This window comes from Callospermophilus lateralis, chromosome 5 (genome assembly GCF_048772815.1).
Source record: "Callospermophilus lateralis isolate mCalLat2 chromosome 5, mCalLat2.hap1, whole genome shotgun sequence".
Lineage (NCBI taxonomy): Eukaryota > Metazoa > Chordata > Mammalia > Rodentia > Sciuridae > Callospermophilus > Callospermophilus lateralis.
This window is the reverse complement of record NC_135309.1, coordinates 76,896,002-76,920,953: the sequence shown is the minus strand read 5'-3', so window position 1 is coordinate 76,920,953 and position 24,952 is coordinate 76,896,002.

The window sequence follows — 24,952 nt, the reverse complement described above, 5'->3', positions numbered from 1 at the left end:
AATTATTTCCCATTAGTCCTATTCTCTTTTATATAAGAACATGTCATTTATATTAAAACTGACAAAAAATTAGTGAGAGAGAGAGAGTATATATCTATATCTTTATCTATATCTATATCATTTATATCTCTATGGATTTCAGCATCAGAATGAGACACATGTATTTCTATATTTTTAGAGTGGGGATGTAGCACAGTGCTTTACTTGTAGCACTTGCCTAGCATGTGAGAACCCCCCAGGTGGGATCCCCAGGCAACACACACACACACCCACACACACACACACACACACACACACGAATATTTTACTGGTACAGTGGCCAATTAAATCTGTTTGCTTTCTCCATTATCAGGTTTTTGTGTTTAATCCAGAGGACGGATGAAGCCTTCTGACGCACTGAGTTCTACTTTTAAATAAAATATCAATTTTCTATGCAAACCAAAAGCCATCTAAGATACCCACAAATTTCAGGGCTGTGCTGACATTCCCACAATCACTTGTGTCTCCAATTTCTTTTTTTCACTTACACTGTCTTATTCTCATTTTACTCATTCAGTGTGAACCCTACCCCCTTCCTTAATTATTTATAATTACCCAGTTATCCTCAGTGTGCAGGAGCCTGAACAATGACTTTTTATTGATTAATTTAGCCAAGAATTTGAGAGTCATGGATGGGGAGGAGACATGTAGTTATACTGCAATAAGACACAACTCCATTTTCAACATTAGATGTTTCTATTATTGGGATGCCCTTCAACCATTTTTTTTAGAAGATTCCCATGATTCTTTCAGCTAAGTCTCCAGCTTTATACCATTTTCTTCTTCTGCTTATTCTCCCTGTCTCCCCCACCCTTGTTATCCATAGTAAACAAATGATTTTCTTTATCATTTAGTACAATGGGGACCTCTACCTATTGTTCAGTTTCTTGCTAGAGTTCCAAAGGTGAATTTTGCTATTCTTGTTTTATAGTTTGCCAAATTTGAGGATGACTTGCTTCTATGGGCAATATACTATATTTTTTTAAATTGAAATGCAATAGAAATTTCAAAATGCTAAGAGACTAATACCAAAGAAAGAAGACCACACATCTCTTGTTTTCTCTTTCACTATCTCTAAAATATCCAGATGCTCTCTGTAGTCCTTTCAGCTCTCTGCCTAAAGGAGGGAGTTCTAGGCCATAGGAATGGCTTTGCTCCTTTGTGAGTAGGAACCCCAGCAAAAGAAGGAATGTTTTACTACGCTAGAAATCTTGAACTGATGAAGTAATACGTTTACAATTGCCTTTTGTCATATGGACACAGAGAGATAAGGTATTGCCCAACATCTTCTTTCAGCCTTCCATACAAAAAAGAGAAAAAAAGAATTCCAAATTTAAAAGGACATAAAGACTAAATGGATATCACTCGCTTCACCATGATACAGCAAGAAAAAGATAAGAACATTTCCTTTCCTTTACTTTGAGCACAATCTATTAATATTATCTCTTCCCATAAGAAGAAAATATGTTTCTTGGTTTACATGCCTTACTAAGGGATATATACAGGGCAGTTTCTAAGAAGTATCTATAACAGCAGGTAGAAAAATATGGCCTATTCATTAGCTGCCTGCTTTTTAAATGAAGTTTCAACAAAATAGCCAAATCTATTCATATTTTCTATGGGACTTTAGTGTATCAATGGCAGGGTTAAATATTTCCCAGCGAAATCTTTGGTGTACATGATAAAAACATGTACCATCCATTCCTTAACAAAGAGTTTTCTGCCCTCTACTATATAAACAAACCCCTTTATGCTAAGAAATTTATGAAACTATTTTTTTTCAAAGACAGATTCTCACCTAGACAAAAATATTGCAAGCTGAGCACAGTGGCATGTACCTATAGTTCCAACTATCTTTTTGAAAACTGGTGCAGGAGAATTATTTGAGCCCAGGAGTTCAAGGCCAGAATGGGCCACATTGTAAGAAACCTATCTCAAAACAGTTCTTCTCATACAGATACAGAACACACATGCTCGTCAAAAACACTCTTGATTAATCCCTGTTACCCTAATTTTTAGGCCATGAGGAAAGGTCTCTAGTAGAGCTTGTCACTAATAAACAATGTATATAACCATATAAATAAAATACCATACAAATCATCTATCTTTTGAAGCAGTGAGAAGAAAATATGTAGTGAAAGATTTTGTGACAAATCTGTAACATGTAAAAAACATGTCTTTATGAGATGCATCAAAAAATGTCATGGCAGTGAATACCTTTACTAAGCTGTTTTTCACCAGAGCAATGCTGATTTCATTGTCAGGTTTATGCTGCAGGGATACATTAAGAATCGTCTGTTTTCTCATAGTGAAGCTTATCAGAAGTCAGGCAGCAGGTTTTAATGTGCCTTTAATGTGCATGTGAATCAATTGGAGAACTTCTTACAATGCAGATGCTGATCCACAAGTCTGAAATGAAACTTAAGATTCTGTGTTCCTGATGAGCTCACCTTTGGACCATACTTGGAGTTTCAAAGCTATGGTCTTTTCTCTATTTGGTGTGGTAGCCAATCTCCAAAATGGCTCCCAATCATTCCCTACCTTGAACATTCACCCTTTTATGAAGTGTCCTACCACACTGTTCCAGGATTTCTGTGCAACTGATATTATTTGTTTGGTATGTCACTTCCAAGTTCAGAAAATACTGTCTTTCATTATGGGTGTATGGTCTCTGTCTCTCTGTCTGTCTTTGGATGTTTTGTGCATGGTCTCTGTCTCTCTGTCTTTGGATGGGAAGTCAGCTGCCATGTTATCAGGTGAGAAACTCATTTCTCTAGCCAAGAGCCACTGTGGATCCAAGGTCTACTAACTTACTTCCATGTGAGTTTGGAAGCAGACATTTCACTTCAAGCTGAACATTGTGATGATGCAGCACTGTCCAACAGCTTGACTGCAGAGTCATAAAAGAACCTCATCCAGAATCACCCTGATTTCTGACCTACAGAAACTGCATGTGATATTATATGTCGTTGTTTTAATCTGCTAAATGTTGGGAAAATTTGTTTCATATCACTTGGTATCTAATATCATTAGTTATTGATTTTACAATAATTTTTTGGAGAGTCCACATTGATTGAAAAAGAAAGGTTAGTTGCAGTTATTTGTGGTCAGTTGGAAAAGAAAAATGAACACTGTGTAGCTGTCATCCATTCTTACTTTCAAATCATGCTCTAGTCTCACCCTCTAAAGAGGTACAGATAGATAGGAAGCTGTCATTGTCCCTATTACATTTGGAGTCTGATAGATTCAGAGAGACACATCTTCTCTAGTATCATCAAGCAAGCAAGTTAACTAAGCTTGGGTTGGGCCTGTCTTTTCAATTTTCTATACCTGTGGTTCTTCTCGTGGCACTACCCCACCTCTGTTTCCTATTTATAGCTACAGTTAGTTGGTAGTCAACTAATTAGGTAAGCTGGGAAGCATTCATGAGATCAAGTTTAGGCTGTTATGCCAAGTATAAAAACGGCACTATTATTTTATTACTTTATTAAACCAGATAAACTGTCATATTATATATTGTTCAAGACCAAGCCAGCATAGCTCCCACCAATTCCTCAGGTATCAGCTACTAAATATATACTGTATCCAATTTTATTGTAAGAATAAGTGCTAAGGGACATAGGGTTCTGTCTTCAGTTTCTTCACTGTTTTAAAAGAAAGTACTAGAATTTATAAAACTATAAGGATGGAATTCATCTGGACATAATTAACAGGCAGTTGAAAAGGCTGTCAAAGATGTATCTGTTTTGCTGAAGAATGAGTGAGTATTTGATTATTTGATATCTATGTTGATTTTTGAGTCACTACCAATAGGTATACATAATGTTAGCTTCATTATTATCTTTAGATGTTTGAGGATAAAGAAAAAATGAGAAGCATTTGGCATCATTTTATGAATTGGAAAATAATATTTGGGGGAATAAAATTATTCCTTTGAGCTAAGAAAATATTAAATGGTATTAAAATATTAAAGTAATAATACTTAGTTTATATTATTATTTCCAATTACTTTACTTTGGTGTTGAAATCACTTAAAATAAGAGCCTGGCTAGGGTCCTAGTATTGCCACACACTGTCTATGTGATACTTAGTCAAAGTTGCTAAGCCCCATTATCTCTATTGCAAAATGGGATTAATACTGGGATTTATTATTATTATTATTATTATTATTATTAGTTATAGGTGGACACAATACCTTTATTTTATTTTTATGTGGTGCTGAGGATCGAACCCAGTGCCTCAAGCATGCTAGGCGAGCACTCTAACACTGAGCCACAACCCCAGCCACTATTAATGGGATTTTAAAGGCTGCTTTTCTTGGAGTGTTTAAAGAGAATTGAACAACATAGTATCTGTTGTCATAGTATATGACAATGACTGTGACACGTGGAGAGTGGTGAGAGTGATTGGGAGACCAGTGTCTGAGATTGGGGTCCCTGATGACTTCATGGCAGTGGCATGCTTGGTGACTGGGAAAGTTTCTATGCAAAGGTGTAGGATGCCTGGTTGCTATGGTAATGCTCTCCATGGGTAGACTCTGTAGTGAGAGTCTTATTAGCTTTGACTTTATTCTCAGGAACACAGCTCCTGGGAATGAAGGCACTTCCTTGGTCAGATAACCACAATGTTTCACCAGTTCCACTGCTCCTGTTTTAAGGCAAAGGAAACATCCCCTTCCCTTGTGCTCCCTAGAGAACATTCTACAACTATTCCTGTCACATGATATTCTAAACCTTTGTTAGCATAGGTCTTCCCTCTACAAGCTAGCAATCATATCTGAGGTGTAAAGTTTAAAGTTGTATTTTTATTTCACCATTAGACGGTAATGAGAATGTAAGTATTATCTGAATAAGTGAACAAAGGAACAAATTTGATTCTTTATAATGGAGACACAGAGATACTTAATAACTGATAGTTTAATTATATAGAGATATATAGATATGTAAATACAGATACAGATTAAGGTACTGATATAGATATAGATACAGATACATAGTGTTTAGAAAGAACAACTATCTTAATCTCATACCAGACCTCTGCAGGTCCTTTGAGATAGTGTGGACAAGAAGGGTGAGATCATTGACAATTCTTTCTGCTCCCAAAGTGGATTCCCAGCATCTCCTTTTGGCAATTGCTCTTGGCAGTGGCTCCTGGCACAGGCTCCCAACAGCTGCTTCCATCTGCAATGACTCTTTTCTGAAATGTTTCTCACAGACAGTGAGTCCCTCTGTCACAGCTCTAGGGCAGCAGTAGCTCTTCCTAGTTTCTTTTTCTTCTGGTATTGGGGATTGAACCCAGGGCCTTGTGCATGCTAGGCAAGTGCACTGCCACTGAGCTCTGTCCCCAGCCCCACTCTTATCTTGAAGGATTCTTGCCTCCTTTATACTTCCTAGGGGACAGTTTCCAGAGAGTCCACAAAAACCCTTTGGGGACTTAGAGAATGAAATAACTCTTTTTTAAAGGATGAGTTTAAAGCTATTAAGATTAAAAAGATATCCATTTATAGAACATACTGTTATAGTCTCAGTAACTTTCTGAGGCTTTAGACCCCTTTTTTAGAGTCATAACTGTATAACAACAGTATACTGAGACTCAAAGATTGACTCAACACAAACTTAAAGAAGATTCTACTTTATTCTATTTTGCAACATGTGTCTCCCTTTTCTTCTGGGGAAAGTTCTTTTGGGGATGCTTCTCTCAACTGCTTTCAGTATAAGTGGTTGAGGTGGAGATAGATGATGCTCATGGCTCCCCTTGTTTATGGAGTTACACGATATTCTATGTTGTGAAAGTTCTATGTTAATCCAAATAACAGAATTCCAGAAATTTTTCTACATATGTATCTGTGTGTCAAAAAAGATGAATGATTTTTCCAGTGGTCTTGTTAAAGATCAGGGATTATGTGAACATTGGCTTCTGGTGGCAACTATAGAAAGATGGCTGAATATGTGTGTGTGTGTGTGTGTGTGTGTGTGTGTGTGAGAGAGAGAGAGAGAGAGAGAGAGAGAGAGTGAGAGAGAGAGAGAGAAAAGGAGAAAAGAAATCCTAAAAGTATTACTCAAGTGCCTGATTTGGACTACCTGACCATCTCTACCCATGGACTCCTTTGCTATATGATTTGATAAATTATATTATTAATATTAGCATGAGCTAGTTTAAATTAGATTTCTGCAACTTGTAATCATAATGGCCCTGTGACTTAGGAAATGACTTAAGAGAAGTTCTAGATCCCACTTGCCCATCCTTGCTTAGATAGCAACTACCTAGCTAGGAAACCAGGATTCTCAGGACAATTTTCTTTAAAATATTTCCTTCCATTTTTCCCTACCAATATATTTTTTTTAAAATTTTTTTTCTCCGAAATTTACAGTGATTACTCCTGTAGGTTATAGAAACACTTATGTTCATGTGGTATAAATCTTTCCAAAGTTATCTTGGCCATATTGGTATGCCTTTATAGGTCTAAATTATAAAAGGAGATAATTATAACTGCTCTCCCAAAGAGAATTGTTGTGAAAATTAACTAACAATTGTAAATAAATTAACTAACAATTGTAAATATATATATATACACCCCCACACACATATATAATAAATGTGATAAATATATATAAATGATAATGTATCAGTTTACCCTATAAAATAGGGTTAGCAAGTGTGCAGTTTAAATGCTGTCATTACTATGAATAACTTTGTGGTATTTAGGAGATACTCTTGGATGATCATATCCCCCCTATTCACATGCCTTAGAAACTATATTTGGGTCATGATGGCATTTAGCATACTTTTAGTGACATGTGGGATGGGAATGCCCTTTATTGGCTACTTGATCTGGATATAGTTCTCCAGAAAGTTCTAGTGGGAATACTTTACGGAAGTCTGATGATTCTTACATGGGAGGAATAAGAGGTGGTCATCTAGATAATTCATTCTCCCCAGAAAGTTAAAAAAAAAATTCCAAGGAAATTATTTATGTTGTAGGAATAATAAATTATTCATAATTTTTATCTCATTTTACATGTGCAGATCTAAGTTTAATTCCTATGTGATCTTGTTGGAATTCCATAATAAAGCCCCTGTTTCTCATTGTCTAGTATATAAGGATTTAAAGAGCCCAATGGAGTAATTTACTTACTCACGTATGAGTTTGGGTGCCAGGAAACAAGCTGCAGTCTTTCCTGGGAAGTCTTCTTGTATCTGTCATGACTCAGAAGAAAAATAAGCCACAAAAAACAGTGAAATTTACAGTAGTCCATTTCACTCTCACATTTTTTCAAATAAATAAATCGGGCCTCAGAGAACTACATGTTAATGAGACACTGTCTAAATAAATAAATAAATAAATAAATAAATAAATAATAAAATAAAAAGGGCTGGGCTCAATGGTAGAGCATTCCTGACTTCAATCCCCAGTACCTAAAGAACAAAACAAAACAAAGTTGGTTTAAGGTACACTAAAGAAAAGTAAAACATTGCACACAATAGGTAGATGGCTATCACCAAAAATTATGAAGATGGTTTGAAAATTAGTGAAATCTAAAAAGCTATTATCTTCATGACCTTGTATGATGAGATATTTATGTCTGTAGAATAGAATGGGCACATAGTTTGTAACAATATGTTGTTTCTAAAATTGTTTTTGTGATTGTGAGTATCAAACCCAGAGCCTCATGGATTCTAGGCAAGCACTCCTCTTGGAGCCTATACCACCAGTCCCTATTTTTTAATGTTTTCATGATGAAAGTAATCATAACATAGAACCCAAATGCAACAAACTTCCCTACTTTCAAGTTTGAGCTAAAAATTTTCAGCAGCTATAGATATTTTGGTTCAAAAGGAGCTTATAGTAAGAATAAACTCATATGTAGATGCTTTTGAAATCTGGAGTTGCAAGAAAATTCTGACATAGTGAAAATTATAAATGATCTCAGCAAAATCTAGATATGAAGGGCAAAAGTGGAGAAAGAAATAAAATAGCCTATAGATAGGGCCAGGGAGGAGGGAGGAAGTGGAACATGGGAGAGCAGAACTATTCCAGGTATCTCTTACCTTTTTTGGTTGAAAGAAATAGGAAGACTGGCTTATACTAAGGAATAAAGCATTTGCATTTTACTTTTGAGTCATATTATAGAAGTCGATATGATTATGAAAGGAGAGAAAATAAGGGTAGACAGTAAGAGAACAGAAACATAAGTTTGACTTCCAATAAGCATGAAGAATGAATCAAATGAATAACAGTTTGAACAAAGTAGAACAAAAAAAAAGGAAGAAAAGAAAAAGAAAAAGAAAAAAACCAGTGGGACTGGAAAAGAGGAAAAGAATAGTATAAAATAATACTAAAGAGCATTAATGAAGATTGGATAATAAGTGTATACAGACAGCAAACAAACCAATTTCTCTAATCAAATTGTTAAAAGCTACATGCTTACATTTTATTTACACACACACACACACTTATTGGGTGCAGTGGTGCATACCTATAATCCAAGCAAGTTGAGAGGCTAACTTGAGCAGGATTACAAGTTTGAGGCCATCCTGGGCAACAGAGAGAGACTCTGTCTCAAAATAAAAAATAAAAAGGGCTGGAGATGCACCTCAGTGGTAGAGCATTCCCGAGTTCAATCCCCAGTACCCAAAGAACATAACAAACCTCTGCACTTGAAACATAATGATAAAGATAGGTTAAAAATTAAGCAGAGACAAAGAAGTCCCACGAAAATGCAAACAAAGCAAAAACAAAAATACAGGGTGATGATATTAGTTACAAACTATTTATAATTTACTATTAATTAAATGAGTTAAACATGACTATTATATAATAAGACATCATTTATGAAGAATATGTAGTTGTAAATGCTATAGTCACCAAGCATATTATATGAATTCACTAGATCTTTTAAAAGGAGATAGGTTAAAATAGAATTTTAGAAGAAGACTTCAATACACTACTTTGAGAATTGGAAAGTTCTACCTCATGCCTTGTCAAAAAAAAAGAGACAGACACAGAAGTAGAGGCAGAGCAGGGGAGGAGGAAGGAAGAGAGGGCATAACTCAGTCAATGACCTTAATTCAACAGATCTATATAATCTTGTATCCTATATGGGTATGCACATATGAACACACACGTAGGCAGAACATTAAGGATATTGCATATTTGTGATCCATGGAACATTTACAAAAATTGTACATGCACTTAAATTTAAAAAAGACTTTAACATTTTTCTTTCTTTCTTTCTTTCTTTTTTTAAATTTTGAGACAGGATCTCACTGAGTTGTTTAGGGCTTTGCTGAGTTGCTAAGGCTGGTTTTGAACTTGCGATCCCCTGACTCAGCTTCCAGAGCTGCTGGGATTAAGGTGTGCACTACCATGCCTGGATGACTTTAAAAACAATTGTATTGGAGCTGGGGCTGTAGCTCAGTGGTAGAGTGCTTGCCTTGCACGTGTGAGGCACTGGGTTCAATCCTCAGCACCACATAAAAATAAATAAATAAAGATATTGTGTCCACCTACAACTAAAAAAATATTAAAAAACAAAAAAGCAATTATGTTAGGACTCCCCAGAGAAACAAAACATGGTCATATATAGATAGAAAGAGATTTATTATGAGGGATTAAAGTACATGAGAATGGAAACTAAGAAGTCCCATTATCTGCTATCTGCAACCTGAAAGACAGGGTGATGATATTAGTAACAAACTATGAACATTTATCATAGTTGCTGCTGTAGTTCTAGTCTAAACTCTTAAGTCCTGAAAACTAAGTGGAATGTTATAAACCCCAGTCCCACTCCAATTAGGAACTCAGTCTTGTGGATGCACACAATGGTGAAATTCACTGTGGTGTGTTCATATATGAAATAAGACAGTTACATCAGATTCATTCTACTGTCTTTCCTTTTCCTATCCTCCTTACCTTCCCTTCATTCCCCTTTGTCTAATCCACTGAACTTCTGTTCTTCATAACAGGATATAACTACCCTGTTTACAAGTGAAAACATGAATCTTTTCACCAGAAGAGGAGATTAAATCCTCATGCAATCTTTACCTTTATCCTAATAGTCTGTAGCTGAAATACTATGATGTTGAATTAACAATGCTTAAATATTGCCATAAAGTCAATATATCTTGTGTTACATAATAAAGGAGGAAAGAAAACATAGATATTGTTTAATATATTATATACATACATAAGCATCTATAACAAACTAAGGATAAATACTCATGACAATTGTAATCCTTATTTCTGTAACTGATCTGGTAATCATAGCTGGATTTATATCACCCACCTCCACCACCCATTCTGTTTTCCTTTTGCCTTCAGTGAGCACCTCAACTGGTTGTGGGTCTACCTGGTAGGCTGACTTTAATCTTCATTCTTCAAGGTTGCTAGCACCATTACTACTCCTGCCTGGTTTAGGTTACTGTGATTTTCCATTGATCTAAATCACTGGGCATGGGATTACCAAGTGGGTTCTATTGTAAGAGCCTATACTGCTGAACAGTCACCCCAGTCAATGGGTAAACTCACTTTGCCTGTGGGCTAAGAAGAATAAGGAACTCAAAGTGGTAGGGTGGCAGTCTTAACTTCCAGTCCAATGGAATCACTGTTGTGTCTCCCAGTGGAAGTGGGCTTCCTTCTAAAGCCTGTAGGCCAGCAGAGAATACTATCACAGGAAAGGGAAACAAAAATTCTCCTAGAAAGTCACTAGGGATACTAGTGAGTGGCACCACTCTCATTTACACTCCTTGATCTGGGACCTGTGCATCCTGCTATCAAAGGAACAGTGCCACATATTGGATACTGACTCAGAGTATATGCAGCCTCCTGGAGAAATGCCTTGAGAAGTATTCTTGCCTATAGGCAAGAATATATTCTTGTTATAGGCACTATAACAGTTTTCAAAAGGCCATTCTACCATTTTATCAAACTGCTTCAGGATTATGGGGAACATGGTAAAACCAACGAATCCCATGAACATGAGCTCATTGTCCTGTTTCCTTGGCTACAAACTGAATTTCTTGGTCCGAATCAATGTTGTGTAGAATGCTGTAACAGAATAAGACAAGGCATTCTGTCAGTGCATACACAGTGATTTTGATCAAAAAGATATATGGAAAAAAGGCAACTGTGCATTCAAAGTGAAGTCTTTTCCAGTAGGGTCAAAACATTGCCTCTTCTATGATGGCAGCAATTCAGTTTGGTGTAATCAATCTGTTAGCAATAGATGATTGATTACATGAGGGAATTATGCCATCCTGAGACTTGGTGCTGTTCTCCGATACTGGCAGACTAGACACTCAACAGTGGCTCTAGCCTGGTTGGGACTGGTGAGTGGAAGATCATGATGCTTAAGCATGCATACTCTCCTTGCCTGCCACGGTGACCACTTTATTCATGAGCTCATTGAACAATGACAAGGGTGTCTAGAGAAAGAGACAGTATTTATACCAGACTATAAATGCTGTCTGGTATTTATAGATGGGTCATCTTAAGCACTTGATTATTAAAATCCTCCTCTGTTGAGGTCACCCTTTGGTGAGAAATCATACGGGACACAAATATTTCCATGTTTCTTACCCAGTCAGAAATGTCTTCCCACATCTTTTCCCTGAAGTTCTTTGCTGCCAATTTTTGAATCACATTTCTTCCCAAGTCCCTGATTATCCATCCACACTACTGGCTACAATCCACAAAATGGTATATAATGGTCTGACTAATCTCCTTCTGAGTAAAGTGCACAAGTAACTTCATTGATTAAAATTCTCCCAAATAGGAATGTCTCCTTTGTCACTCTCATTTGGAAATATCCCAGAGAGGCTGTATTATTATAGTTGTCTACTTTTTTTCTCTCTCTTTTTTTTTTTTTTTTTGAGAGAGAGAGAGAGAGAGAGAGAGAGAGAGAGAATATGAATCTTTTTTTTTTTTTGTAGATGGACACAACACAATGCCTTTATTTTTCTGTAGTGCTGAGAATCGAACCCGGGTCCCGCCCATGCTAGGCAAGCGCTCTACCACTGAGCCACAACCCAGCCCAACTTTTTTTTCTTTCTTTTTTTAAATTATTTTTTAGGGGCTGGGGACGTGGCTCAAGCGGTAGCGCGCTTGCCTGGCATGCGTGCGGCCCGGGTTAGCCCCTCAGCACCACATACAAACAAAGATGTTGTGTCCGCCAAAAACCAAAAAATAAATATTAAAATTCTCTCTTCTCTCTCTCTCTCTCTCTCAAAAAAAATACATATATATAATTTTTTTTTAGTTGTCAATGGACAACTAAAAAAAACTTTATTTTATTTATTTATTTATTTATTTATTTATTTATTTATTTATATGCAGTGTTGAGAATCAAACCCTGTGCCTCACACATGCTAGGCAAGTGCTCCACCACTGAGCTAAACCCCAGCCTATAGTTGTCCACTTTTGAGCGGTACTATTTGAATATTTCCCAGAATCATTTGTAAGCCAGGGTCCAGTTTTCTCTTACTATGTCATCTGATCATAGGAAACTCTCTATGGGATCATGGATGCAGGATGGGAGAGTAACAGACATAGGGACTGTGGACATTCGGGTCATTTCTTCGTGTAACTTGTACTTTACGGGCTCCTTGGGCACTATCAAGGAAATGCCTCTTCCTTTTGATATGGATCAAGTAAATACCACTTCTATTTGTATGCCCATTTTCTAGTTGGTGGGTAATTTTTGCAATCCAGGTATGATGATGGTACGTATTTCTTAGTTTATTTTAATCGGGGAAAGTATTCTGACTTTCTTTTGAAAGTTAACTTTGATGGAAATAGGATCTGTTTTTGTTATTTTTTTCCTTAAATATTTTGAATATTATCCCACAGTATTCAGCCTATGTTGTTTCTGTGAATAATTCACTTTAGTATTATTAGGGTTCCTTTGTAAGAAATGGATTGTTTTTCTCTGGCTACTTTAAAAATTTTCTCTTTGTCTTTGACTTTCAATATTTTTACTATGACCTGTCTATCTATATTCCTTCTTTTGATAATTCTACTTTAGTTTGTTATGCCTCCTGGGCTCGTAGGTTTTTGATTTTCAATAACTTTTAGAACTTTCACACACTATTTGTTTGATAATCATATCTACTGCCCTCTTTACTCTCTCTTCTCCTTCTGGTATTCTCATTATGTACATACAGATAGGCTCTAGGGACCCCACATTTTTCTGGCACTCTTTTCACTGTGACAAGAGAATGACATGATACTCAAAGGATCGGTTTTCCTATTGAAACAATAATAAATTGATGAAGCCTGAATAAATCTACTTTATGAGAACCTTGATATTTAATCCAAAACTTACAACAAGGGGACTGCTAAATGAAAAAAAAAGGCTGCTAAATTTGGTAAGAAAATGTAGTGACTTTACACATCTGACTATCATTCACCATTCTCTAGCATAATGGGGGAATGCCAGCTATAGGGAGAGTGACTCAAGTCACTGTTAGTGTGGCATTATTATTATTATTATTATTATTATTATTAAAATATTGTAGTTGGGCATTTTGACTTGACCAATGCTTCCCAGAGAGATCAATTCAGACCCTGACCTTTGTTTTGCTTCCAAAGCCAGAAAAGAGCAGCTTTCCAGACTGGATTGATATCTATTACAGGATGTAATGATACTCACTATCCACACCTGTCTGAGTCAGGTAATGGGGGACAGACAAGGCAAATGGTAAGCAGATCCAAAGCCTAGAAAGAAGAGGTCTCAGTATAAAATTGCTCAAAGGCATAAAGTTTTGAAAGGTCCACTTCATTTATTGGGGAGGAGTGCAAGGCACATGCCAAGAATAAGACTTTGTGAGGATTCCAGGCTGTATCTTCAGTGTATTTATGATCTCTAGGCTCTAGGCATGCAGAAGTTGCAAGCTCTTCCCTCTAGGAGCTGAGTGTTGGTATTGAGAGGAATTGGAAAATTGACTTGGTTCTCCTGATATGAAACCACTACCTCATGAGCCAAAGCAAGACTAATCAGGGCCCAAATACTTTCAGAATACCGTATCTATTCCACAAGTAGGGTTTAAGTGGAAGAAGGGAGCCCCCAACTCTAAAGCTCACTCATCTGGGACAGATAACTCCCAGCAACAGATAATTGTATTTGAAAGATACTTTTTTAAATAAAATTTAACATTATTTTGTGGGGTTTTTATAAGAGAAGTTAAAATAAATAAAAAGAACATAAAACATGAAGAACTTTGATTTTAATATCAATTTTAAAATATCAGAATATTAATTTTAAGTAGACTGTAATGAAATAATAGTCATTGCAATCTTTAGAGTAATTTGAAATACATAAAAACAAATATACTTGTAGAGAAAATAAAATGGTTTGTAAATAGAAAAAATGAACAAAAAGAAAATGAAAATAATAGAAAATAAGCAAGATAGTAAACCCAAACATATTAATGCACATATTAAATATAAATGATTTCAATACACCAATTAAAAAGCAGAGATTAATAAAGAAGATAAAAAACTACCCTACATATGCATTAAATATAACAAAAAGATATTAAAGGCAGAAAATGAAAAATATATACCACATAAACAGTAAACATAAGTCAGCTGATATGGTTATATTGATATCAAGCAAAGAAAACTTTGAAACAAGAATTGTCACCAATAGAAAAGAACATTCCATAATGAAAAACAGTTCAAGGAAAACATAAAATTTCTAAATATATATAGGTCTAATAACAAAACTTCTAAAAATAAAAGGAAGATTTTTGACATAGGTTCACACATTCAAAATTCATTGTAAGGAGTCTTTTCAAGAAGTGACACATCGGGAAAATGTGAACTAGACTTAAACTTCATGTCATGTATAAAAGTTAATTCAAAATGGTTTATGGATTTAAGTGTAAAAGGTAAAACTGAAACTTTTAGATGAAAACATAGAACATCTTTGGGATTGAAGACTAGGTAAAGAGTACTTAGATATAAAAGCAAATTCATGACCCATAAAAAGTAGTAAAAAGTGAAAATTTGTCAGAATAAAAAATTGTTCTGCAAAAGACTACTAAAAGGATGGAAAGATATCTATAGCTCTAGGAAGAATATTTTCAAATCACATATCCAAAATATTTTTATATATCTAGATAATATGAAGAAGTCTCAAAATTCAATAATTAAAACAATTTATTTAATGTGAAAATATATGAACAGATATTTCACTAAATAAATATGAATGGCAAGTATGTAAATAAAAAGATGCTCGATATCATTTGTCAAAATCACACAGAAAGAAAGCAGATTAGTGGTTGCTGCGGGCAAAGACTTAGAATGAATGAGAGATGGGTGATAATGTGAACAAATAGAAGATGGGAACAGTTCTATGTCTTGATTGTTGTGTGGTTACAGGAATCTTCATGTAGGATAAAACTGAATGAACATAAATGCACATGAGACTGCAGGTTTAAAAATGGTAAAAGTTGAATAAGATCTGTAATCTAGTTGACAGTAATATGCTGATATCAACTTCTTAATTTTGATATTGTATTATACCTATAGAAGTGATTACCATTGGGGGAAACTGGGTGAAGGGTGTGCAAGATTCTTTGTTATTTCTATACTATTTTTACTATTCCTGGTGAGCTTGTAATTATTTCAAAATAAATAGTTGACAAAATGCACGTGTTTTTGTTCTACTCATTTTCTATGGTGAAAGAAAACCATGATAAAATGGAGAATGTGAGGACCCCACAGAATGCTTCAAGCATAGGGAATAGAATACCAATGGGCAGAGGACTCTAATATGGAAAGTAATATTTGATTTCAATTTATGATTTTGTTAAAACTGGAAATAACAAAGTGTAATCGTAAGGAATTATTAAGTGAACTCTATAAAAGTATTCTAAGTGTGTTGGATAAGCCTAATTTATATCAAGTACTTACGGAATATTTGAGCCACTGATATACATCATTCACAGTGGCAGAATGAGCAATGGTCTAAGTTGTGAAGGCTGCAAGGAGTTAGTTGTCCCAGAAATAAATCTTGATTGAATAAGAGAAGACTGGAAAACTGCTGAGTAATACAGCTTTGGATATTTTTGACAATTATACTTGCACATCTCTAACCTAGACCATCAGCCAAAGGAAAAAAAAAAAGTTACCAGAAAAAGCTTGCAATTCTAGTTTTTAAGTGATCCTTAATGACGTCACTTCATTGCTTGAGCCAACAGTATTGGAATCACTGCTCTTCACTTCCAGATAGCCCAGTCCTGTTCTCCACACCTTTGCTAAATCATGCTCTTCAGTATATCCTTACATGAGATTTCTTCTTTGCTTTCTCATAACTATGCATACTCGCTTTTTGCTATTATCCTTGCAAGATGTTTTTGTTCTATTCATTTTTTTCATGTCCTCAAGAATAAAATAAAAGGGAGTTAGTTATCAAGCATTTTGTTAATTAGTATTCTTGAGATATCTTGCAGTTATACACCAGGGAAGTAACAAAATATAAAACAAAGAAAGAAACACAGAAAGAAGCCAAAGTTTGATTAGGCTCACGGAATCTTCAGCTATTTATGGATACTGTGATGCTAGTAGCCTCATAGGACTTAAGCTATTCATCGTAATTAGCTTAAAGACAAACACTATCTTAAAAATTCAGCAATTTTCGTAATTTTATGAAGTGTACAAATAACAGCATAGTGTATTTTAACAAGGTTTTGTTTATATTTTTAAAAAGTACTGTTTAGCATTTCTGGCTAAAACTTGAATCTTGATCCCAAAGGTTTAACTTGGGTGCTTCTCATCTTCATCGTCAGCTGATCAAATGGATACCAAAATCCCATAAATCATTATGGTTGGCTTCAATTAGAACTATCCCAACACGCATTCACATTGTAATGTAAATAAAGTTAGTTTGAGGTCAATGTAGATTCAGAGTTATAAATGAAAATAGATCATTTGGGGCTGGGATTGTGGCTCAGCAGTAGAGCGCTCGCCTAGCACAAGGGAGGCCCTGGGTTCTATCCTCAGAACCATATAAAAATAAATAAATAAAATAAAGATATTGTGTCCAGTTACAACCAAAAAATAAATATTAAAAATTTTTTAAATAGATCAAGTAAAGGAAATGCACATCGATTTGCAAAGGTGCATGAAATCAGTGTCATTTGTGGTCATATTCTGCTTATTTAATAGCTTTTGTAGAGCAGTGATGGTAGCATAAAGGAGGCAGTGAGGACATGTGTTCCCTGCTCCTTCTTCTTTCTCTCTCTACCTTCCCAACAGTGGCAGTGGGGGCATGTGACCTCATGCAACTCTATATCTCTGCCCAGTAGCTGCACAACCTTGTGGTGACTGGCCAGAAGATGGTCCCCCAGATCAAGGTTCAAGAGGCCTGACTGGAGGCCATCAGCCAGAATACCTTGGAGGATGAGATTATTCTGACCAGAGTGGGATGCAGGCCCTGGCCACTCTGGAAGCAGCCTGTCACGTGCTTGGAGGTTAAGTCCATTCAGGGAAGGTGAAAGGTCAAACTCCCAGGATGGCCAAACAGAAACAGGCAAGGTCAAGCAGAAGCAATACGATGGGGACTTTGTCGACATTATGTCCACCTGTGGAAGAGAGTGTTCCCATTGCCAATTCTTAAGTCCTTGGTACTCCTGGCTTTTTCTAATAAAACATTTCAGTCTAGTCCAACAACAACAACAACAACAAAATGAATAAAACTCTAAAAAATAAACAAACATTAAATTATGGTCTTGCTTCACTGTGGTTTTGCTCTGTTCAGTACTTAGTTAACTTGTAGTCAAACTCTAAAAATATTTAGTGGAAAATTCCAGAAATAGACAATGCCTAAGTTTTAAATTGGGCACTGCTCTGAATAGTGTGATGAAATCTCTGGCTGCCCATATCATCCTGGCTGATAAGTCGTCCCTTTGTCTAGTGGACTTTCCACTATTAGTCAATTGTAGTCATCTCAACTGTTAGATCAAATACCACAGCATTGAAGTGTTTGTTTTCAAGTAACTTTCATTTTATTTAATAATGACCCAAAGTATAAGAATGATGCTGCAATTGAGAGAAGTGAAGTGTTTCATTTAAGTGAAAAGGTGAACATTCTCAGTGTATAAGGAAAGAAAAACATTTTTGCAATATTGCTAAGAACTATAGTAAAAACAAATATATTCATGAAATTATGAAGAAGAAAAAGAAATCCATGCTAGTTTTTGCTGTTGCACCTCAGATTGCAAAGTTGTAGCCCAAGTATTTGCTTATATGATTATTAATCTTTATTTCTTACTGTGCTAGTTTATAAATTGAACTTTATCATAAATATGTACATATAAGAAAAATATGGTATGCATATAGTGAAAGATCAAGGACACATTATCAAGTGAAAACTTGCTTCTTTTTATCAGACATTTGCAATTTCTTGTGCAAATTACATGACTCATTTGACATACCTAGCAATTGATTTAAAGTTAAGGGAAATTGTTTCACCTTCTTGTCCACTTTTACTTTTTTCTAATGAGAACAAGCCAAGGTGATGAAATACAGAAATGAAATCATGATATAAAAACACCTCCCTTGTAAAGGCAAGTGCAGAAGCAACCCTGAGGTGTACACAGGGAGTTTTATACTGCATTTCATGTTCTTGGCTCATATGAATGCTCAGAAATTTGGTAGGCACTTGATTGGAACTGGATGACAGTCCAATGCAGAAGGAGCATAGCTTTGAAGACTAGATCTCCACATGGTTTAGCAATTACACTTGTTTCTTTTGTTAAATAATGATTTTTTTCATTATCCAAAATATAGAGAACTTAATGAATATACAAATGGTCTCTCATGGGTTTGTACTTTCCACAGGCTACAGCACTCCCTTGAATCTGAAGCTGCCCCCACCCTCCATCTCTCAGGCCTAGTTTCTTACAAAGTTCCATCATCATCTTGATTAATTTCCCTCTGCATGTTGATCATGGGCTCAAAGTTCCCAGATGCATACAAGTTTAAGAGACCTTTCTCTATTCCACAACTCATTTCCATTATTACTTTCTTGATTTTGCTTGTCATCTAGAACTGCCCCACATTAGAAGTAATTGTTTTGAAATTTTTCTCATGGAAAGTAATAATTCATCATCACAGGAATTATGAAAACATAATCCAAGATCTTATAATATAAAATCATATCAGAATAAATTAATGTTGCCTCCATTTTCTTTAATTAAAAAAAGTATTTGCATATATTTGTTTTATAAAATGTGATAGTTTGAAAAATCTTTACATTGTAGAATGGTTAAATCAAGCTAATTAATGTATCCATTGCCTGAAATAATTTTTAATAGTCAAAACCATCTTTGTAACTAGGGAAACCTGCAATGAGAATGGGCTTACTCCTTGTTGACTTCCTGCATCCATTCTAGGAACCTAAAGATGGCTTTGTTCCTAACCAACTCCCTATCAATTCCAATGCCTTAACTTAAAATTTTTCACATCTATTTTTGTGCTTTGCCCTGTTCTTTTTCACAGAGCTTTTACCCTTTCAGTGGAAGGGAAAAGAAATAAACAAATATTCAGTCTGCCACAATTAACATGTTAAACTTCCTACTTATAGTTAGTCCTTTTGCACTCTCCTATTTGTTCCATTTGATTATATTAATCTTTCTACTTAGAGACCCCATGTCCTTCTATCTCCTGTATCCCATCCCATTATTAAAAGATAGAGCCAGGTATGATGTAATTTCAGCTGCTCAGGAGGCTGAGACAGGAGGATTTCAAGTCAAGCCCAGCCTCAGCAACTTAGCAAGGTCCTAAGCAACTTAATGAGATCCTGTCACCAAAAACAGGGAAGGGGTGGTGGTGGCTGGGGGTGTTGCTCAGTGGTTGGGCACCTCTGGGTTAAATCTTCAGAGCCAAAAAAATAAAGATAGAAATGAGTTATCACAATTTAGATATGCTTTACTTAATGCTTCCAACTTTTCATGATGTTTCTGTTTCTTAGTATCCAAGAGTCCTTTGACTTAAAATCCTCCTCATCCCACAGTAAAACAGGAAATGATAGTAATATGAACCATTTACATGTGATGTGTTTTGATTAATTACATATTAATGTGAAAGCATTTGAGGCAACATGTTCCTTCAAGCAGAGTTTGCGTAGTTTTCTTTTGATGTTGAAATAGAAATTTGTATTTCTATTTAAAGAATTTAGATTATCTGCCAGCAGGTAAATAAATGTGCCTTTTGTGTACTTTATGGATGTTCTGAAAGCATACTGAATTATATAACTTAGTTTTAAAAATGCTCCAGTAAGAGGTCCTGATTGGGTTCTGTATCCTCTGGACACCCAAATCTCAACCACAGTGATCAAGGATAACACATGCTCTTCAGGTACTTAAGAAAAATTACCTTAGACTTTATGATAATCGAAAATTAATATCAAATATAATTGACCCCCTTTTTGGAATACCCTAATAAAAGTATAAAAATGCATGGTTTTTTTGATAAGCTTCATCCTGATTCAGTCTCCTACTGGATTCTGTAAATCTCCTCTGGGGTCATCTGTCATATTCTATCTGGGGATGTAATTCCTTTGTTTTTAAATGTAGTTATAGATTAGTCTCTTAGTTTAGTCTCTTAGATGTCTCTGCCACAATGGTCATCAATTAGTATTTTAAATATAATTCTTATCTATTTTACAAGTCAACCTTCTTTAACTTAATCTTCTGAAGATTCTTGTTGTTTGCTCCATTCTCCATGAGGATTTGTAATATCTTTACTGTCCAATTTGAGTGGTCTCAGTTTGGTTCCACATAGGATCCTCAAGACATTTCATGTCTCATGCTATGACAAAAGAAGCATCTATACCTCATTTTTGCAACAAGAATCTCTTCTTAATTGGGACCTGTGTGGAAAATTAATGACCCCTTCTTGAATAGGAATAAGGATATATGGTGTTTCTATCACCATTCATTAAACTTTGCACAATTATTACCTTACTTCCCTAGAAGCTACTCCTTAAACATGTCAACTCCAGGTTGGGTAGGCTTTTATGATCTATCTATTCAGAAGTTTGGCCTTGAAAATTACAGAAAGCTCATTTGCAGGCAATTAGAGGTGAGATGAAAGCCACAACGCATAGGGATGGTGTTAGTCTTCTCAAATGGTGCCTCCTCTGACCAGAACATGCTAGAAAATTAGCTTCTTATTTCTGCTAGACAACTATTTTCAGGGAGTACTATGCAAGAGAAGACTATGTTCTAGCATCACGGCTATTCCTTAGAAACACAGTCCTGTCTGATCCACATGTACATACCTGATGGATCTTTTTGAGCATTACTTCTTGCTCTTCCCTTCCTATTTGGTCAGGTAACACGTCAGCAAAAATTCTGACTTGACACTTAGCTGTTACTTTAAGACACAGAATTCTATATTCTATAAATCATTATATATTTGGCTTTAGGTCAGTTAATATTTACTGGGAAACTTTGTTTCACTCTTTTGTTGTTTTTGTCTCTGATAACAGCTCCCTGGCTTAGAAAATACTGGGGTTGGGAAATAGAATTAATGGGAATGAGTAATATTCCCGGTTTTTCATTTGTTTGTTTATTTGCATGTCTTATTCATATTTCTTTCCAAAGTGCAGTGTAGGATGGTTTTTTACCATCTCACTTGCAGAGTATAAAATTATGACTTATGTTACCTGAGTCTATGGTATAGAGGCAGGATCTATTTCATGAAAGGTTAATTTAACACTCTTCAGTTGTGATTCTTTACTCTCTTAGAAGAGATATCTATTGGGTCCAACATGAAATGGTATCCTCTGTGGCTAAAGGGAAAAATTCATGTCATCAGATAGTAATGGGAAATTGTACATCACTTTGAACTTGGGGGTTATTTCCAGAGAAGGAGAATGATTACAGTAATATAGACTACCTGAAAGGTGTCCACTTCTGATGCCCTAGAAGTCTATTCAGAGAGAAAGAAGAAAGGTGGGCTTTGAGGAAAATTCTGAAGAATTGACATTTAAGGGCAGGTAAAAGAAAAATCTGCCAGGTTGTTCAAAAGAAAACCAGGAGTCTGATACCATATATGTGAGAAGACTGAAGGTTGCAAGGAAATGATGATGGAAATCATCAAAGGCCTGGAAGATAAGGAGGAAACTTGAGCCTTGGATTTAGTATCATTGATTTCATGACTTTCCCCAAATCCTGCTATAGTTGACAGTGCCAGGATGACAACCAAGATTATTTTGAGATTATTTTTTAAATGATGGAAAACATTTTTTTCCTGGCTAAAAAGATGGATAGCTTTGAGGAAGAATTAGGGTATCTGCTCTAATTTCCATTCTTAATCAAAACAGTGTTGAAGACACGATATAATTGTCAGTTGTAGAGGAATTAAAACTGTTAAAAGAGAAAAAAATTATAAGAGTGTCAAAGATAGGTTTATTAGTTAAAACATAGATCTGTGTGTTATACATGCTTCAAACATGATCACAAAAGGGAAATACAGTTCAGAACTACCACTATGAAACACACTTCATTATCACTCCAAAAATGCTAGAACTGGTTTTCTAATTGCAATATTGAAAATCCATTAATGTGATATTTGTGGGATATTTTTAATTACCTTCAGAAGACATTCTGTCAAAAAATTTACTTTTATTATTGTCTATAATGAAAAACTCTTCTTTGTAACAAACCACCAACTTGATTTCAATAAATGCTTCAGAGAATTATAAAAATGAGGAGAGTCCATTTATTTTCCCATGAGTACAATTTATTTGGATATGGATTGCCTAGTCAAACAGAACAAAACATAATTTTTCTTGGAATATAATTTTTAATAAATTACACAATAATTGTGGTTATTTATAGTTTGTATTATTTTCTTAATGTGTAATACTTTTAAAACATTATTAAACCATAGGCTAAAAGAAAATCTACTCAGAAGTAGTTCTAACCAGTGTCAGTTTAATCACAAATTTTGACCAAGGAAAAGCACCTTCAAAATTAGTAGTGCCTTTAAATAAAAGGTTAAATATTGATGATCATAAATGGTCTGCAGAAAATAAACTGATGCCCATGAAAGTAATGGAAAAGCTCAGCCATTTTAAATCTTTGACCTAGAAGATGTCTAACTCCACAGTCTCTGGCCTTTGAAATAGAAGTTAGATCTCTAGCATTATCAAGATTGTGAGGTGTGCTTTGATGCTTTTTCATAACAGGATTTCTTTCTTTCTTTTTTTTGGTGCTGGGATTGAACCCAGGGCCCCAGGCAGGCTAGGCAAGCACTCTATACCACTGTGCCAAATCCCTGGCCCAGGAATTATTTTTAATTCCAAAGTTAACTTGCAGAACATTGATGGACTTGTTGGGACCTAATTGTCTGCAGTAAAATGTAGTGTTAATTTCCACATCTTATTTCTTATCTGTTTGCTGTGGAGTTAGCCCAAGATTACCCAAACTGCTCCGTGTTTGACTTAAAGAAAAGTGCTGAACATATAAAGGAATCTTTAAGATAGTATGATACAGTTCAGCATTTTTGTCAAATAGTTTTAAGTTTTTAGTTTAGGTCTCAATGTTTTCATTAAGTGTCACAATGGTCAATGGGTCCAATGATAAAATTTGGTAAAACTTCCAGTTTGTTGATGTTATAATATTAAGTACTTTGTTATGTAACATTTCTAAAACAGACAAGGAAATTGACAAGGAACAGAAAATAAAATATTCATATTAGGTATATTTATATAAAATAGACACAGATATTAATTGAATAAATAGAATCTGTTTAGATCAACAGTCATTATATAAAACTAATTCAACTGAATTATTTGACTTTTACTTATTTGTTTGTTTGTTTCACTACAGCCATTGATTGATTTAGAAATAGAAAAATGTTTTGTTTTCTTGGAAACAGCTTTCACATGACTTTCTATTGCAAAAGTATAAATCTTTTGTAATTGTTCCAGAATACTGTTGTCAATGTCGAACAATTCTCACATGACCATCAGGATATTTTTGTAATGTTTTTATGCCAAAGTAATTGAAAACATTTTTAAAAAGTCACGAATACTGCTCCGATGCCAGATTCATTTATATTTACCAGAAATCAGATGCACTTCCTTTTCTTCCTCCATGCTTCCAAATACCTCATGTGTTTGAACTTCCCTCAATTCACTCAAATTCTCATAACTACTATGTTCATCTTCTCTTATCCCCAGACATATCACTTGCCTTATTTTCAGATTGATCATAGCATTATCTCATTGTGCTCCCGTACAGTTCTGTGTATTATACACTAATGCTCTATCTTATTGACTGATCCTTTCTCTATCTCATTTTAACTAATATTTATATTCCACCCAAGATATATCCTCCACAGTGCTTCAAGAGACAACAACGTCTTTCACTTTTTGTCTCTTTGCCCACTGCTATTTCCATACCACATTTGGACTACTGTGGATATGTCTAACTCTCCGGGCTTTTGATATCTCTTTATTCTACCATCATTTCATTATTCCAACTCTCAATTATCACTACAACACTAGTAATCTTGCCCTCCTTAAGGACTTTACTGTCACATTCACCACTACTTTCCCTGCCATTATCACTTGTAACTTCAGCACTCAAAACAATGTCTTTCTAATATCCTCTTTTCACAGATTCCCCCCACATCTTTAAACTGTGACTTTTCATTTTTCTGCCTCTAGCAAATATGGTCACAATATGGACCATCTTAACATTAAACAGGTCTACAAAAATATATTAAAATTCAGTTGTTAAATAGAGTTACTTATCCTTCCAATATTTCCTACTTGCTCATTCGTGCTGAACTTGATCTTGGCTGTAATTCTTGATCATTATCCTTTTTACTACTTTTTTCTCTCCTAGTCCATTCTTTCTCAGATTTATTAACCTTCTTATCCAACTTAGATGC